The sequence below is a fragment of the Ovis canadensis genome, chromosome 17 (assembly GCF_042477335.2).
Source record: "Ovis canadensis isolate MfBH-ARS-UI-01 breed Bighorn chromosome 17, ARS-UI_OviCan_v2, whole genome shotgun sequence".
In the NCBI taxonomy this organism is placed as follows: Eukaryota; Metazoa; Chordata; class Mammalia; order Artiodactyla; family Bovidae; genus Ovis; species Ovis canadensis.
Genome location: NC_091261.1, coordinates 47720380 through 47739838, shown reverse-complemented (window position 1 = coordinate 47739838; position 19459 = coordinate 47720380). Strand labels below are relative to the sequence as shown.

At 37.8% G+C, this 19459-nt stretch overlaps 1 pseudogene; it reads right to left on the bottom strand.

Annotated features, from left to right (window-relative positions):
* Positions 1-3682: 3682 nt before the first annotated feature.
* Positions 3683-4742, bottom strand: LOC138422937 (protein S100-A16 pseudogene; annotated as a pseudogene).
* Between the last annotated feature and the right edge of the window lie 14717 nt (positions 4743-19459).

The following is a 19459-nucleotide window of genomic DNA, read 5'->3' as shown; positions in this document are numbered from 1 at the left end:
CCTGGTGTGCTGTAGTCCATGGGGTCTCAAAGAGTCAGACATGACTGAATGACTGAACAACAACAAATCAGCTACCATAATGATGCAATTTATACTTATTTTTTAAAAATGAAAAACATTTGCCTATAGTCGTGTCCTACTCTTTGTGACCCGTGGACTCTAGCCCACCAAGCTCCTCCGTCTATGGGATTCTCCAGGCAAGAATACTGGAGTAGGTTGCCATTTCCTTCTCCAGTACTAGCCACTACATCCATCTCATTGCATGGATATCTTTGAAAGACTCACAGAGTCCAATTTTCCTTGTCTTGTTCTTTATTTTTAAATTTTTTTTTCAGTTGCAAGATAATTGTTTTACAATATTGTCTTGGTTTCTGCCATACAACATTATGAACCAGTCATATATATATATATATATATATATATATATATATATATATATATATATATATATATATCTCCACTCCTTCTTGAGCCTCCTCTCTACGCCTTCTGCCATCCTTCTTCTTCAGGTCATTGCAGAGTGCCAGGGTGGGCTCCCTGTGTTATGTGGTAGCTTCCCTCCAGTTATCTATTTTACACATTTCCTCATGCTCAGAAGTAAAGAATCTGCCTCCCAGTGTAGAAAACATGGATTTGATCTCTGATTTGGGAAAATCCCCTGGAGAAGGAAATGATAACTTACTCCAGTATTCTTGCCTGGGAAATCCCACAGACAGAGGAGCCTGGCAGGCTACAGACAATGTGCTCACAAACAGACAGACAGGACTTAGGGACTAAGCAACAACAAACAAGTGTATGCCTGTCAATGCTACTATCTCAGTTCATCCCACCCTCTCCTCTCACTGCTGTGTCCACAAGTCTGTTCTCTACATCTGTGTTTTCATTCTTGCTTTGCAAATAAGTTCATCAGCACCTTTTTTCTAGGTTCCGTATATATGCTTCAATATACTATATTTATTTTTCCCTTTATGATTTACTTCACTCTGTATAATAGGCTTAAGTTCATTCTCCTCACTACATCAGACTCAAGTATCTTTCTTTTTTATGGCTGGGTAATATCCCATTTTATTATATGTATGTACCACATCTTTATTCACTCATCTATAGATGAATATCTAGGTTGCTTCCATGTCCTGGCCATTGTCAATAGTGTGGCAGTGAACACTGGGGTACATATGTCTTTTTGAATTGTGATTTTGTCAGGATACATGACCAATAGTGGGATTACTGGGTCATATGGTAGTTTTATTCTTATGGTAGCTTTTTGAGAAATCTCCACACTATTCTCCATTGTGGCTGTATCAATTTACATTCCCACCAACACTGCAAGAGAGTTCCCTTTTCTCCATATCCTCTCCAACATTTAATATTTGCAGATTTTTTATGATGGCCGTTCTGACTAGTATGAGGTGGTACCCAGTTGTAGTTTTGATTCACCTTTCTCTAATAATGAGGGATGTTGAGCATATGTTCATGTATTTATTGGCCATATGTGTATCCCTAACCTCTGGTGAAGGAAACAGCAATCCACTCCAGGGTTTTTGCCTGGGGAACTCCCATGGACACTAGAGCCTGGAAGGCTACAGTCCAGAGGGTCAGAAAGAATCAAACACAACTGAGCATGCATGCACATGTCTTCACTGGAGAGGTGTCCATTTAGGTCTTCTGCCCATTTTTGATTGAGTTATTTGCTTTCATAATATTGAGCTCATTCTTTCTTAATTCCAATTTAATCAGGTTTGAAAGTGATCTCTGACCAAAATTGTTCTCAAGATGAACAATATCATCCACATTGATTAATCCTAGTTTAAGTTCTCAGTAAAATATCTTACATACCATCTTGGCCAAGTTAGACATATTTAACAGTTGATAGCCATTGTTCACATAATTTACAGTGTTATATTACATTATTTTTTAAACTAATTCACTTCCCTTTTTTCTGGCTCCCTCTTTTTTTTTTTTTCAAAATCGCTTGGTGTTAATTCTTGGTCTTTTCTTTCCTTATTTATAGCTAATATCTTGATCTCATTATGTTTCATCATTTTAAATTTTCCAAAAGTTAACAATTTAAAAATATACAACTCTAGCTTGTATATCAAACATGTCAAATTCAACAAATGTAATGTTTAACTCCCAGTGTTTTTCTTTTAGGCTTGCTCTAGTATAATGTTCCCAATTTCTGTAAATAATAAATTCTCTCAGTTGCTCTTTCATAAAAATTCTATAGTTATCTTTTTTTCACCTACGAATTTCACCAAGAAATTTCATCATCTATGAAAGGATAAAGTATATATTGAACAATATAGCATAGGACCTGGAATGTTAGGTCCATGAAGCAAGGTAAATTAGATATGGCCAAGGAGGAGATGGAAAGAGTGAATATTGACATTTTAGGAATCAGTGAACTAAAAAGACAAGAATGAGTGAATTTAATTCTGGTGACCATTTTATCTACTACTGTGGGCAAGAATCCCTTAGAAGAAACAGAATATCCCTCACAGTCAACAAAACACTGAAAGGCAGTATTTGGGTGCAGTCTCAAAAATGACAGAATGATATTGGTTCATTTCAAAGGTAAACCATTCAATATCAACCCTGAATATTCATTAAAGGGACTATTGCTGAAGCTGGAGTTTAAATACATTGGCAATTTGATGCAAAGAGCTGACTCATTGGAAAAGACCCCAATGCTAAGAAAGATTGAAGGCGAAAGGAGAAGGTGATAGCAGAGGGTGAGGTAGTTAGATATAGCATCACTGACTCAATGGACATGAATTTCAGCAAAATCTGAGTGATAGTGGAGGATAGAAGAACCTGGGATGCTACAGTCTGCAAGCTCACAAAGAGTTGGACACTTCAAGACTGACCAACAACATATACGTGTGTATATATATATATGTATATACATATGACTACACACAATGGGATACTACTCTGCCATGAAATATGAAATAATGCCATTTGCATCAACTTGGATGGACCTAGAGCTTATCATATTAAGTTATGCAAATCAAACAGAGAAAGTCAAATATCATATGCTATCACTTATATATGGAGTCTGGAAAAAAATACAAATGAACTGATTTACAAAACAGGAATAGACCTATAGACATAGAAGGCAAATTTTCAATTAACAAAGGGCAATGGTGGGATAAATTAAAAAGTTGATATTAACATACACATACTACTATATATAAAATAGTAAAGAACAACAAAGATCTATTGTATAGCAAAGATCTATTGTATAGCACAGGGAACTATACTGAATATTTTGTAGTAACTTATAAGGTAAAAGAATCTGAAAAAGAATATATATATATGTGTGTGTGTATATATATATATCACTGTACTGTATGCCTAAAACTAACATTTCTTAAATCAACTAGACTTCATTTAACAAAAAAAGAAATCTTATCATCTTATCTCTCAGTCTCTTCATATCTTCATGTCTTTTAAACATGGTCTATACTGCTGTCCTCGAGAAGGAAATGGCAATTCATTCCAGTATTCTTACCTGGGAAATTCCATGGACAGCAGAGCCTAGTGGGCTACAGCCCCTCAGGTTTCAGAGTCAGACACAATTTAGTGACTAAATAACAACAAATCGCTCTCATTTCACGTTCAGATTGCTACCATAACTACTAGATCTCAATTTCTACTGGAACTCTCTACAGTCTATTCATTTTTTTTTTTTTTCCCAAGGCGTGGAAAGGCTTTAATAAACATGACCAAGGGACTGGGTGAGGGGGAGGAAAACTCTAGATCCAGCCTTTTTCCCATTTCAGCGGCTGCAGAGGAGGGAGGGGGCTTGACCCTGTTCCCAGATGCAAAGGCAGCTGGAGGACAATCCCTGGAAGTCTCCTGTACCCAGCAGAGGGGCTGAGGGGAGAGGGAGAGAGAAGTCCTTGCTGGTGCTGCCAGGAACCTCGGAGACCTGAAGCAGCAAGCTGACCTCTGAGGTCAGGAGAGGCCCGGAATCAGGCAGGAACAGAGGAAGTCAGAAGGGTAGATGGACTGAACAGGAAGGGAGACTCTTGGGTCCCCATACAGCATTGTCACAGAGGGGCCCCAGGGTCCGCTGGCTCCAGGGACTGAGACCCACAGGGAGGCACCCCCAGCCTGAGACACTCACGAAGGGGCCCTGACGTTTCCCCTTACCCTGTTCAGCTGTGGTCCGAAGAGGGTCTAGAGGGAGAGGGGAGGACGGGGCCTGCCTGGGTGGGCAGAGGAGGGAGCCTAGGACGGGCATGCGGGGGAGGGACGGCGGGAGGGCCTCTAGCTGCTGTTCTGCTGCTTCCTGCTGGCGAATAAGGTTGGCGATAGGACTCGTGATGCCGCCTATCAAGGTCCAGTACTCGTCAAAGCTGATGCGTCCGTCGTGGTTGGCATCCAGGTCCTGGATGAGCTTGTCAGCAGCCTTCCGGTTCCCCGTGTCCGTCAGCATATGGTTGAGCTCTTTCTGAAGCATCTTCCGGAAGCTGCTCTTGCTGATCTTGTTCTTGACCAGGCTGTGCTTGGAGACGTATTTGTAGAAGTTTTCCACCAGGACGACCACCGCCTTCTCTAGCTCCGTGTAGGAGTCCGCCATCTCACTGCCTCACGCCTCACAGGGCCTGCCTTCTCGGTCCACTTCCTCTCCTGCGGGGCTCTGGGGCCTGGGCTCTGGCACTGCCAAGCAGCTCCCCGCGCTCAGCCCAGCCAGGACTCCTCCCCGCTGCACTCCCAGATTCTGTCCCACTCCCTCCTGGATCCTGCAAAATGTGAGGTAGTTCTTTGGCCAAAACCAACCAATGATTCTTCATTTCTCTCAGAGTAAAAACCAAAGAATTTACGATAATTTAGAAAGCCTGGCAAGATCTTACTCTGAGTTGAATTAAATTCTCCATCTCCCCACCCCCAACAACACAACAACAACAACAAAAAAATGTTTTTAAATGTTGAAATCCTACACAAAGTGATGATGTTTGGAGATGTGGCCTGTGGGAAATATTTGGGTTTAGATGAAGTCATGAAGGTGGGATCCTTATGACGGGATTTGTGTCCTTATAAGAGACATCAGCAAACTTGTGTTTTTGCTCTCTGCCATGGGAAGACACAGGAAGAAAGCAGCCATTTAGAAGCCAGGAAGAAAGCCCTCACCAGAACTCAACAATACTAGCAACTTGATCTCAGACTTTCAGCCTCCAAAACTGTGAGAAAACTAATTTTTGTTGTTTAAACCACCCAGTCTGTGGTATTTTTTAATTTTTTTTTTTTTCTGGCAGCCCAAACTCACTAATACAGATGTCTGTTAGCTTTCTGAGTCATCTTTCTTATATCTCTTTTACTCCAGGAAGAGTCTCCTTTTTCTTTCTGAAACTGCCAAGAATGATTGTGCATTGGAATCTAGTTCTACATATATCCTATGCCTGAAATGGTCTTTTGGAAGACATTCACTTGCCAAAATATATCACCTTTCAAGTCACTGCTCAGATCACACTTTTTCAGTAATCTGCTCCACCTGTCCTATGTCAAACTACAATTAGCCACAATTACACCTGCCCCATGGTTCTACCTCTTTATTCTGTTATACTTTTTAAATTTATTTATTTACTCATTCAATTATTTAAAAAAATATCTAATAGTAAAATACGTATGTTATAAAAATGTTAAGTGAAAGGAATATACAAAACTGTATACATCATTTGATCCCAATCAAACATAAAATACACACTTCTCATTGCCTGGACGAATATAAAAGTTTCAAAGAAAAAAGACCCCAAAAGACGTAATGGATGGATCTATCTGGTTTATGGTATTTGAGGTGATTTTTGCTGTTTATTTGTTATTTTCATGAAGTGTTTATTTAAAAATTAATTTATTTATTACATATTGGAATATAGTTGATTTACAGTGCTGTAGTAGTTTCAGGTGTCCAACAAAGTGATGCAGTTATGCATATACATTTACCTGTTCTTTTCCAGATTGTTTTCCCACATAGGTCATTACAAAATATGGACTAATGTTTCTTTTACAGTATATCAGTTCCTTGTTGGTTATGTATTTTTTATACAGAAGTGTAATCTATTAATCCCAAATTCCCCACTCTATTTTTTCAATGGAATATATTATCTTCCAGTCATAATGCATCATTTACTGATATTATTAAATGTCATTCTCTGCTTATTAAACTGTAAACTTCACAAAGACAGGGATTATTTTCCTTTACTTTTTTTTCTCATGAATCCCAAATGTTTATTAAAATAATAAATATTTTCCTTTAATGGCCAAAACCATTGGCCAATGTTCATGTGTGTTATACTATCTAAAGTATTTTTTCCTGAGTGCTCGAACATTCATCCATGTGATAATTATGAATTATTATGCAGATTTCATATTCTATTTTCCTCCTGATATATATTTTAATAAGTGCCTTATTTTCTTTTCATTCTCATTCTCACTATTAACATTAAAATTTTATATGAAATTAGCTTCTTTTTTCTTAACATTTCTTTTGTTAAGGAATGAAGCATAATCACATTAGGTTATTTTCATTTGAAACTCTGAATCTGATGATTCCTGATGTGCCTTGCTCACAAAAATGTTAATTTTGTAAAGAATTTGAATCATAAACCTCACTGTAATATAATTGGAGGCACTTGGCATGTATATGTGATCAAGAAGAAAACACCACTATTTTTAATCTTATATTCCAGTGATCATATTTTGATATGCTATAAATACAAATTCAGCTGTGTGAGTTTTAAACACTACTGTTTTCTTTTGACACTCAATTTAAAAGCCCATTTCATTTCTTGAGATTTGTCTACAACCTTTTTTCAAAAATTTTTGCTAAAACCATTCCCATGGTACCCATCATGTCCTTCCAAAATTATGACATTTGATCTTTAACTTTAATCCTTTAAGTAAAGATGCTTTCAAATTGTGGTGCTTGAGAAGACTTTAAGAGTCCCTTGGACTGCAAAGAGATCAAACCAGTCAATCCTAAAGGAAATTAACCCTGAATGTTCATTGCAAGGACTGATGCTGAAGCTGAAGCTCCAATACTCTGGCCACCTGATGTGAAGAACTGACTCATTGGAAAAGACCCTGATGCTGGGAAAGATTGAGGGCAGGAGAAGAAGGGGGAGACAGAGGATGAGATAATCAGATGGCATCGCTGACTCAGTGGGCATGAATTTGAGCAAACTCTGAGATAGTGAAGGACAGGGAAGCCTTGCATGCTGCAGTTCATGGAATCACAAAGAACTGAACACAATTTAGTGACTCAACAACAACAAATGCTAAGATGTTTCTCTGAAACTTCCATATGATTTATTTAAGGCTTATCATTATTTTTTTTCATAAATTATCAGTCCCTCCCTCTCAAATGAGTTGATATCTGTAATATAACTTTGAAGGTAAATGCAGATTTTTAATATTCATCTCCACTTTTTCACTTCAGACATGATATACTTTTACTCTGTTTCATCAGTGCTTTTAAAAATTCTAGGTAATAAAAAAAGCTTTTTTTGTAAATACAACATACACTTTTCATTTCATTATTATGAACAGATTCCTTTTAGTTTTTAGTGTTTTTTTTTTTTTCCCCACATATTGCCACTCCATTAGTGAGAATGAGTGTAAAAGATTTCAGTCACACTGAGTAAGTTTGTTCTTCTGTGGACTCAATTCTCTGCCTGAGAGTGAATCAGATACTTGGAGAGGACCATTCGCACCTGCTGTGCATGTGTGATGCTCAAAACAGCACCCAAGTGCCTCAAAAATTTATGTATCTGGTCTCAAAGATATTTACAGAACTTGACCTCAATCCCCAAGAGGAAGGGATGAAAGGATACCAGGAGATTAACTGATGCAGCTATTGTGTTCAGGCAGGCTTATTTTGAAACTATTCAGGACAGATCATTTTCTAATTATTGTTCTGAATCATTACACTTCTGTGTAATTTCATTCTCTTTAAAAGGAAACAAAGCAGGTGCTGCAGTGCCATGCAGCTAGTGCTTTCTAATACTTCCTGCACTGAATGGTTACCTTGGCTCTCTTCTGTTGTTGTTATTTGTAAGTATCCTCCTAGCAAAGGTTAATATATTTCATTATCCATGCTTTTAAATTGAAAATAAAATTATTCTACTGGTTTAAATTTATTTATTTATTTTTTGTTTGTTTGTTTTCTTTTTTTTTTTTATTTTTATTTTTTTATTTTTTTAATTTTTAGTTTTTTATTTTTTAAATTTTAAAATCTTTAATTCTTACATGCATTCCCAAACATGAACCCCCCTCCCACCTCCCTCCCCAGAACATCTTTCTGGGTCATCCCCATGCACCAGCCCCAAGCATGCTGCATCCTGCGTCAGACATAGATATCAAAGATAATCTAAGCACAATAAATTCCCTACTTATGAATGAGTTCTGTTTAGAGAACATGTTGTTTATAAGTCCAACAAAATCAGCCTGGGTACACAAATCACACGATTGGCTATATAGAGCTGTACTATTAGGTTTATAATATTTTTAACAAAAATGATACATAAACATAGATACAAAAAATAAAGAAAACAGTTTACTCTTACAGTACGATAGTGCACTAAAACAGCTGGCATACAGTGGCTGGCCTCTAGTGAACAGACAATAAGAGTTACTGGCTAGAGGAGGAAGAGGAGGTGGGAGATGGTAGAACTGAAAGATTGTGAATAACAATGCCAACAAAGGGCAAGCTGAAACTTCCTTCACTCACATCCTGGGGTTGAAATGAAGATACTGCACTACTGTGTACCTTGCTGTACAAATGTGTACAGACAGTAAAGTACACAGAAGCACAACCATTTGTAGAGGATACATGCATGACAATGTGCATCAGTCACATGAACTAACTCACACAATTGAACATGTGAACACACATTCTCATCTTTGAAAGTTCACATGCAAAGTTCGCATGTAAGGGAATTACTGTAACACAAAAGTAGAAACATATTTTTATTAAGAGTTCAGCAGAGATTCAGTGTAGTTCTGCCACTAGAGCCTGACTACCTTGAACACATCTCCCCTTGTTAAGTGTTTAGAATAATATTTACATTAACTACTTTATTGGATTATTTAAAGATTAAATAAGCTAATGCATGTCATAGTGCCTAGAAAACTACAAGGTGTTTTTCAATTATTAGGCTTTTAATCTTATCACTTCTATGTCCCTGGCAGAATTTTGTTTATATGGCTATTGTAGCATTCAGGATGTTATTTCTTTGTATTAAATGTCTCTGTTCTGATTCTCAGCCCTAAGGTGGTCAACTACCAGAAAGCAGCTAACTTACTGTCAGGTTCCTTGAATGCAAACAAGTACAGGGCCATAAATCTAATAACCAATAAATACATGTGGAATGAACAAGCAAATGAAATATATAGGTTTCATTACTGATTATTTGCAATACTAATATAAGTTATTAGACTAAGTTGGAAAGAGAAAACCAAGGCATAATGGAAATAAAGCTACATATTTCCAGATTTTGATGGGGAAAAAAAATCCCATGTGAAGTAAATCTATACTCCAAGTTTTGCCTAAGCAGAATTTGAAGAGAATATTCATGCTTTGAAACTATTGGAAGGGAATAATATATTCCAACAAAGTAGTCTGTGTTACCATTATGTTTATGTCTGATGCTACTGAGGTCCACTGAGCTTTAAAGAGTAATGGACACCAGAGTCCAGGTACTAAATGAGCCATATTCTATCTCTGCGGTCTTGGGAAGCTGGACTTTAATGGTCTGTAAAAGACAAGGATGTCTGCTACTTAAATGTAAAGTATTGTGAAATATCGCTTGCTTTGTAAACATCTCAGTCTATCTCAATAGATGCAGAGAAATCTTTTGACAAAATTCAACACCCATCTATGATGAAAAAAAAAAAACTCTCTAGAAAATAATCATAGAAGGAACATACAACAACATAATAAAGGCCATATTTGAGAAACCCACAGCAAACATTATTCTCAATGATGCAAAGCTGAAAGCTTTTCCTCTGAGATCACGCACAAGACAAAGGTATCCACTCTCACCACTGTTATTCAATATAGTTTTAGAAATCCTAACTACAGCAATCAGAGAAGAAAAATAAATAAAAATAATCTAGATTGGAAAAGAAGAAGTAAAACTCCCACTGTGTGTAAATGACATGATACTATTCACAGAAAACTTTAAATATGCCACCAGAAAATTACTAGAGCTAATTAATGAATATAGTAAAATCATAGAATCTATGAATATAGTAAATATGTAGGATATAAAATTAATGTACAGAAAACCCTTGCATTTGTATATCCTTACTTCAAAGCTTTAATTAAGCCTGCTCCACACATTGCTTGAATTGGGCACCTGGACTGTTCAATTGATTTTTGTCAAATGGAGTAAAATTAAAGCTTTGTTCTCACCCTGACACTACAAGGACAAGTTAGTGGTAGAATATGACTCTGCTAGAGTAAAGAGATAAAATGATCACTGCTGAGGTGAAGAAAATCTTCCCTGTCTGCACACATGCAGAAGGCTCTTTGGGCATCTAGAAGGAAAGGCATGATCCCATAATAAGTTTGGACATGCACCCATGGCTTCCTAGGTGGTGCAGAGGTAAAGAATCTTCCTGCTGATGCAGGAGATACAAGAAATGCAAGTTCAATCCCTGGGTCAGGAAGATCCCTTGGAGCAGGAAATGGGAACCCACTGCAGTATTCTGGCCTGGAAATTTCCATGGGCAGAGCAGTCTGGTGGAGTATAGCCCATGGGTTTTCAAAGAATTGAAACCACTGAGCACACACACACATGCACCCATAGGCTTCTGCAGTGGGATCCATCTTAGAAAAAGTTTTGCATGCATGTTGGGCAGGGTTCTAGAGCTGGTCAGGTGAGGGAAAATAAATAAAATAATTGGCCAAAGGTAAAAGAAGACTCAGAAGGAGTCCTAGGTATGAGATTTAAGTCACCTTTTTACTGTGTGCCTCGTCATTGCAGAGAACACTCAGACTCTCTGGGTATGCACTTCTCTCTTGCTTCAGTCTTATAAACAGTTTGTCTGTATGAGCTCTCACTTGTTGTGCTGTGTCTCCAATAATACACTTTGTGCCTGTTTGTACTGTTTTTGCCTTCTTGAAAATTCTTGCTTTTAAATGGAGGAAAGAAAGAGCCAGGACCACTTTGCTTCTAGTTTCTAGCTCTTGATGGTCTACTGCCTAGGATTTGTGGTTTTTCACCCTGGCTACCCAGGTTCAATTCCTAGGCAGGGAATTATGATCTCTCTTTAGGACTGCTCATTGCTGTCTCCCAGAGATCAGAATCAATGGTAATTTAAGAAATAAGCAGCAACAAAATCAGCAGAAGCCATACATATTGAGTCTGGTGGAGCTAAAAGGAATATAAAAACACCAAAACTCACTTAAAATATTTGAATAAACACTGATAATCTCACCATATATGACAGAAGTATAATATTTATGTAATATTACTTTAATATTAATAAAAAGAATTTATGATCAAAAAGCATTAATATGAGAATTTAGATGATTAAAAATTATGGTACATAATAAGGGGAGAAAAATGTGAAGAAGCATAAAGCACAGTCTACTTTTGAAGAAGTAAATTTTTTCATTTGAAATAAAATGCTTAGAATTTTGGTGAGCTTAGAGCATAGGATTTCAAAATATTTAATTCAGAATAATTTGCCTTTCATTTAGTGAATCTACATTAAAATTCTGAAAGAAGATATAGCAATTAATGATATTATTCAGAAAATATAAGAAAAAGACACTAAGGATAATTTTCTGTTTCTCCCCTTTTTATACTTATATATGCTGTTTTTTATTTTTTATTTTTCCTATCCTACCAAAAAGAAAAAAGAACAAAGCCAATACGCTGAGGAGTTTTCTATTCTGAATTGCACATTTGTCTAATTTTTTTGCAATTTATGGGTTGGCTAGAAGAGAGCTAATGCTGAGGAAAAGGAAGCAAACACAAAGGAAAGGATGGTTCATTCATGCAGGGATGACTAGTTCACTATTTGACCATTCACAACATTTTTATTCAACCTGATGTTATATTGATTGTCACAAAGTCAAAACTGTGTACAATTTTCTTGTTTAGATATTTTAATGGGTAACTTTATGGCATTTTATAAATATATTTAAACCTACTTGTAAATATTTGCAAAGTTTTACTAATACAGTTTTTTATAAAAATCAAAAGAATTTTATATGTTTTATAATTTCTGGGCTGCTGAATGCCCCTATTTTATGACAAAGTTTATCAGAGTCACTTGTTAGAATAGTTTCTGTGAGGTATTAAGCACCAGACAAAAAAGGAGGAAAAGATCTTGAACCAATAGGGTAGGCTTAGGCGGGAGGGATAGAGGCACCAATTCTTGATGAGAAAGAGCATATTTTACCCTAAACTATAAGAAAAATCTCTGCACTCTACAAACAACAAAACAAAAGTACTAAGTAGGTTTATGCAAATCCTGATCCTCTAATAAATTTATCAATACTTTAAGTCATATAACTAAGTTGTGAATTACTGTGAGATGGATGATTTATCTTCTTGAAACATATTTGGTAGGGTGAGTAAAAAGCACTTGCTGATAATAAAATCAACTACTAAAAATCCTCTTATGAAAGTGAAAGAGGAGAGTGAAAACGTTGGCTTCAAGCTCAACATTCAGAAAACTAAGATCATAGCATCTGGTCCCATCAATTCATGGGAAATAGATGGGGAAACAGTGAAAACAGTGTCAGACTTTATTATGGGGGGACTCCAAAATCACTGCACATAGTGATTGCAACTTGGGAGGAAAATTATGACCAACCTAGATAGCATATTCAAAAGCAGAGACATTCCTTTTCCAACAAATGTCTGTCTAGTCAAGGCTATGGTTTTTCCAGTGGTCATGTATGGATGTGAGAGTTGGACTGTGAAGAAAGTTGAGCGCTGCAGCATTGATGCTTTTGAACTGTGGTGTTGGAGAAGACTCTTGAGAGTCCCTTGGACTGCAAGGAGATCCAATCTATCCACTCTAAAAGAGATCAGTCCTGGTTGTTCATTGGAAGGACTGATGCTAAAGCTGAAACTCCAATACTTTGGCCACCTCATCCGAAGAGTTGACTCATTGGAAAAGACTCTGATGCTGGGAGGGATTGGGGGCAGGAGGAGAAGGGGGCGACAGAGGATGAGATGGCTGGATGGCATCACCGACTTGATGGACATGAATTTGAGTGAACTCCGAGAGTTGGTGATGGACAGGGAGGCCTAGTGTGCTGCAATTCATGGGGTCTCAAAGAGTCAGACATGACTGAGTGACTGAACTGAACTGAACTGAACTGAAAGGTTTAAGCAGTTGCCAGTAGTAACCAAGATTCCTCTTAGTCATGTTCTAATGATGAAAGCCAAGCTGGAATCTCATATTGAGTTTCTACTTTCCTAAGGCCCCTTGAAATATTAGTCAAAACCTGATAGGAAGCAGATATTCTTGGTGTAATTGGAGGAAAGCTTGTGCTATTGGAAAAGATTTAGAAATACCAGGAGGGTTCAGAAATAGCAGGAAGGAATTAGGGTGGTCCTTCAACCTAGTGAGCCTGTCATGGGGTCTGAGTGTGGATGTGGGTTTTCCTGGATGTAGTGGAGGGAGAGCTGAATGGAGAAGACTCCTGGCTCAAGTTGTGTTCTCTAACAGTGAAATGCAGCTCCCATGGTGATACAGAAAGACTCAGGAAACAAAGGACCCTAACTGCTCATACGGATACCAGAAAAGATACATCATTTTGATTACGAATATCATTGAGAGGAGGGTTGAGGTGCAGCCTGGAGGTACCACATTGCATTAGCCCCTGGTCCTGCACGGTTGTCCCCTGCAGTCACTGTCCATGCACTCTAAGAGCTATTTTCCCTTAAATTGTTCCTCTCTAGTTGAATACCACAGGTGGAAGATTGTGCAGGGTCTTCAGAAACCAGCACATTTTTATTGCCTGTGCTCCATTGTTTTCATGGTGAGTCTCTTGTTCAGATGCTACAAAGTTTGTTTTAAATGCCATTTCTCTGTGCATCATGGTTTCACTGAGTGTAAAACAAGGTGTCTTTGCCTTCTGCCTAATGCCTGTGTATGAGGAGGCTGTCCTTGGGCCTGCTTCTGTCATTCTTGCCTCAGTATTGTTCTCTATATGGTATTCTGGTGCTTGCAGGGGGATGGCAGAAAAGTGGGGAGCGGCTGATGCAGTCCACGTGGGTTATCTGCCCTGGGCGTGGGAGGATAAGGAGTGATGGGGCCTGAGAGAAGTATCCACCCATACTTCCTTAGAAATTTTACATTCCTTATCTGCTTCTCTTTCTTAAATTATATTATAGTGTGTATTCATTCAGTGTAAACAACCAGTTTTGTTGAGCAGGGTCCTTCCCATTTAAACGTATCTTTGATATCACCTAAAGTAGCACTGGGACCTCTTCATAGAGTTATGTGAGTAGTCCTCAGTAATGGTGTTACCAGATAGGGTTCTTGGTCTCCTTAATTAATAGAAATTGACAAGAGATCACACAAGAAATTCATATACGGCTTTATTAGGGCCCCTGATGCAGCAGGCAGAAAAGAGAACAAGTAACAGTTTCCCTTGTTAGTTTGATCAATGAGGGTGGGACAAGTTTGCTTTTTTTATGGGATGAGGGTAGTGGTAGGTCCAAGGTTCAGGCCAGAGGAGTGGCTTAGGCGATTTGTCTACCCCTTAGGAGGTGTTGAGTGCAGGGGGCATGTGCAGTACCCTGCTTTTGTGTCAAATAGCAGTTGGGCTCTTCTGGTGTTTTTGTATCTTGGTGTCCATAATTTGCCCCAACTGTACATGTGTGCAGTTATTTTCAGTCCCTCATAATTTGTATTTTGTTGCTCAAAGAGATATTTGTCCAGGTGCAAGCACTACACCAAAGGATCCCAGGTACCAGCCTCTCTTAATGGAACTAGTCTCAATCTGTATCAAACATCAGGCTAGTAACCATCTTTGACAGAGAGTAGAAGATAATATCTGGAAGGGTCACTGTGTCTACAAACTGTGGGTGCTGCAGTCTCTGTGTAAGTTGCTGTAGCTGACACTAAATATCACAGAGCAATTAGGAAGCTTTATAAACTATTTCAGAAGCACTCTTTTTATAAGTGATTTGACATATGTATTTCCAAATTCCTTCCAGTTTATATAGTTCCACTATAATCCAAAAAATTTTACCCTTTGATATGTCACCTTAGGACAGACTTAGAAGCAATCATGATGCTACTTTCTCTCTTCTTTAGCAGCCCATTGTAATATCTCATGTGCCTTCTCAAATTGAGAAATCATTTCTCTACTGGTTCGAATGTGATGTCAACACCATTTATCAGAGTACAGGTGGTGAGTGTCATGACCTGCCATGAAAGATTACATTCCCTTCTGCAATATTAATATAATTAAAATTGAATCTACCTTTTTCTAGGACAACATGCTAGTGGTGTACTGGATCTTTTCCCCAAGTAAATGCAAACTCTCCCAGCTGTCTTTTGTAACAGAGTTGGAAAAATTAGCAGGAACAAGGTCAGTACCAGCACATCATTCTCTTCCAGCCAACTGAGCTTCCACTGCTCAGAAATTAAAAGTATACAGACTCTAGAGCCAAACATTCAGGATTCTTATTCTAGCCCCCTTTCTTAGGAGGTGTATGACTTTGTCCAAGTTCCTTAAATTCCTTGTACTTCATTTTCCCTAATCACAAAAGTGAGTTTCAACTGTATCTACTTCATAGTGTTGCCATGAACATTAAAACAGTTATAATACTTCAAGCATGTAAAGGAGTGCCTATAAATACCAAGCACTATATCAGTGTTTGTTACTACTCATGTACCTAAATCCTTTGTAAATATCATTTTTCTAAAATAGAAAGTATACTTCCTGAGATCTTCCTGAGAGCCATTACTGTTTCAAATTCCCCACTGGTTTTAGCTTTAGTGAGATCGGAGATTTCTACTAAGCATGTCCTCTTAAACCTAAAAGGAGATCAGGCATTCAGCATGTCAGCCAGGTCTTAGCTTTTGGTTATAGTTCCCACATCCCCACATTGTAATCTCAGCATGTCATAGAACAAAGCTCATGTTAAATATTTTTAGCTTCTTTATCTTTGACTGTTCACCACCACCAGCCCACATCCATTCAGCTTTAGAGCAAAGCTCTTGTCTATGTTTTTAACTAATATTAATCCATAGAAGCCAGAATCCTCTTCCATAGTGTTCTTGCAACTTCTGTTGTCTCAGTCTTCTCCAGAGCAATCACCGGGGAAATGCAGTATATGTTTTTTCTTTACAAAGTCTAATATAATCTATTGAGCCAGGACCCCAAGAGGTAAGTTCTTCATACTGTACTGGAAATTCTATTTGTCATTACATAGCTTAATGTCTGAGTCACAGAAGAGGATCAGTTCAACCAAGCATTACAATGTACTCCCACCTCTACTCTCTTTATCACCCTGGTGGTATCTTTCCACCAATATTTGCCCCAAATGGCCTATGATTTCCATAGAAATGTATTTAAACTGCTCATATATAAGTGTGTGCAGTCAGAATATATGACAGAGAGAAGCTGCTTTCTTCCTAAGAGATAGTGGTATAAAGTTCTGGAACTTAGAAATCCTCATGTGCTCCAGGAAATAATAATATGAGAGAGAAGGTCATATCATATCACTAGTATGTTCAAATGAGCCATTGAAACTCATCTTTATATCTAAGGCTAGAGTCATTGTATCAGGTTGGCCAAAGTGTTTGTTCAGGTTTTTCCATAAGATCTTACACAAAACAGGAACAAACTTTTTGCAATAACACCTGGTGAGATCTGAAGTAGGCTGTGCCTCTCTCATTAGTCTCAGCCTCGGGTAGTGCTATATACCAAATGCCAACAGAGTGAGGGAATCCACAGAAAAGAGTCAGGAACACAATTGATTTTCAGGTGTCAGCTGAAGCCTCCCAGACTAATAAACCTGAGCACTATTACTGAGTCCAAGCTTGTACTGCTCGTATGAATACATCAAGAGATGAGTTGTTGGGGCAAGGAATAGTGAGATTATTTGGAAAACCAGCAGGCCAAGAATATGGTAGACTACTGTTCCAAAGACCCATCTGACCTGAATTATAATTCAAACTTCTATTATACTAAAGGAGGAGAGAGTAAAATCAAACACTTCCTGGTCCCCATCAGCCTCAGGATGGGATGTGTTAATTTTTTCTTCCCTGTAGTCATTCACAGGTGGGCTTAGTCAGGATGTTTCCTGTGAGCTAAACAAAGGTTTAGCTTAATCCTCCTCCTTAATCCTACGTGGGAAACAGGGTTCTCAGAGATGGGCCATTATGTCTAAACTAAGCTTATGGGCAAAACCTTTTAATGATTAACTTGCAATAGAATATAAATGTTCTGCCCTATTATGGCACAGTGTGTTCTTGAACTCAGAATTGCAGAGTTACAAGAGTCACATACAAGTTTCTGGGCATCTGGATCTCAGCCCCTTAGATAATCACATAGCCTATGCTTATTACTCATATTTTAAAAATAAACTTGTTAAACATAAAATTGCCAAACCTATCATATGTGATCAAATTATTTGTATTGACTCATTTGTGCTATGATTTGTAAAAATTAATTATAGAGGGAAAAGTTTTATTATTGTCTGATGATTTTACTAAACTAGGAAATAAAATTTCTTCTTAGAAGATGCTCAGTGACTTTAAGTGTTTTGAGGGCAGCATGCCAAGCTTGATAAAAAAGAACATGGCATTGTTACCAAATCAAACTTGGGTCCACTTGCCCACATGCAGTAAAGCCAATCTACTGACACCAGGCTGTGGTAAAGGAATTTCACGGTATTTACTGTGCATTCACAGTAAAGAGAATTGGAACTCATAATCAAAAAGTCCCCAACTTTCCAATGGTTTTAAAAGCATTGTAAGGGAGGGGGCTGCAGAAGGTATGATCATTTCATACACAATTCTTGGATTGGTTGGCATCAAGGTAAAGTTCCACGTAATGTCAGTCTTCTGGTTTCAACTGCTCTCCTGTTTATGTTCTTGTGGTCAGCAGTTTTCACCTGGATGGAGTTTGCTTCTTAGAAAAACCATTTAGGAATGCGTCATGTCTTTATGTATCTTGCAGGGAACTGGGAGTTTGGTGATTCTGCCACGTGGTCAGTTTATTCTAAATTGTTACCAGTTCCCCTGCCCAACAGCTATTCTTTTTTTCTATATCTTCACCTTCCTAATCTTCAGCTCTAGACGGCATTAAGAGACGCAGGAGAGGTCCTAGAGACTAAAGGCAAATCCTTTCTACTTTTTCTTCAAAGGACAGGGACACATCAGCTTGTACATGGTTTCTATCCCCTCTTTTCTTTGATACTCCTCAAGAACACATTCAGGATAAGAAAGGAAATAAAGTGTTGGATAGAGAGGTTAATCATAAACTCAGGAGAGGAACTCCTTTGGGGTGATTCAGCTTCATCACTGGCAACTCTCGGTAAAAGTCCCTAGGCTAGCTCTGTGAAACTTTGTGTCTTCTCTCTAACTAGTTTTAACTTAACTCAGTATGTTTGTGTACCTGTGACATTTCTTTTTCCCCAGAAAATCCTGTACACTATGATTGAGAACTGCAGAGATTAAAAGGGAGAGATGATAGAATCACCTGGAGAGGAATAAATAACAAAGCACAGAAAATAGAAATGGGAATTGGTGAAAACACAGCCTTTGAAATCACTAAGAATAACAGTAGACATAAGACCAAGATTTAAAGATTTAGGAGAGAAGAATTTTGTTCTCCTGGCTCCCTGCCTCCTCCTCACTAGAAAGTAAGCTTCCTTTCAAGAAGAGTCTTTGCTTGCTTGCTTCTTATAAAACCAATACCTAGAGCAGAGGCTAGTAATAGCTGGTCCTTAATAAATATTTCATAAATAAATGAATAAAAGAGTAAAAGTAGCACAGAAAAAGTAGAATTTGAAAATTTGAAGATTAGTTTAGCTATGGACACAGAGAAGTCTGCTAAAAATGTCAGGTTGCTCACATATGCAATGCCCATTTATTCCTAAAGTAAATATTTACCAATTTGGGAAAAGCTATGTTGCTATCTAATAGTAACCACACTCATATAAAACCTTCTTGACTAGTTCCAAAACTAGCAGTGTGACAAAACACAGATGCAAACAATCAAATTGACAAAAGGCAAGAAGTTGCCAAATGACAACTTCAAAATATTCATTTTATCTGATGGTTTAGTCCTCACTGGATTGGAAACTTCTTACGGACAACAGTAGTATATCATCTGTTTTTGTTTCCTGGTGGGGCACAGTATCTGATTCAGAGAGCGCATGTTTATTAATGTAATTGAACTAAATCCTGAGAAACTTTCTCAGCAAAGCAGATATCATGCCAGATCAAATATGGCTTGCCCTAA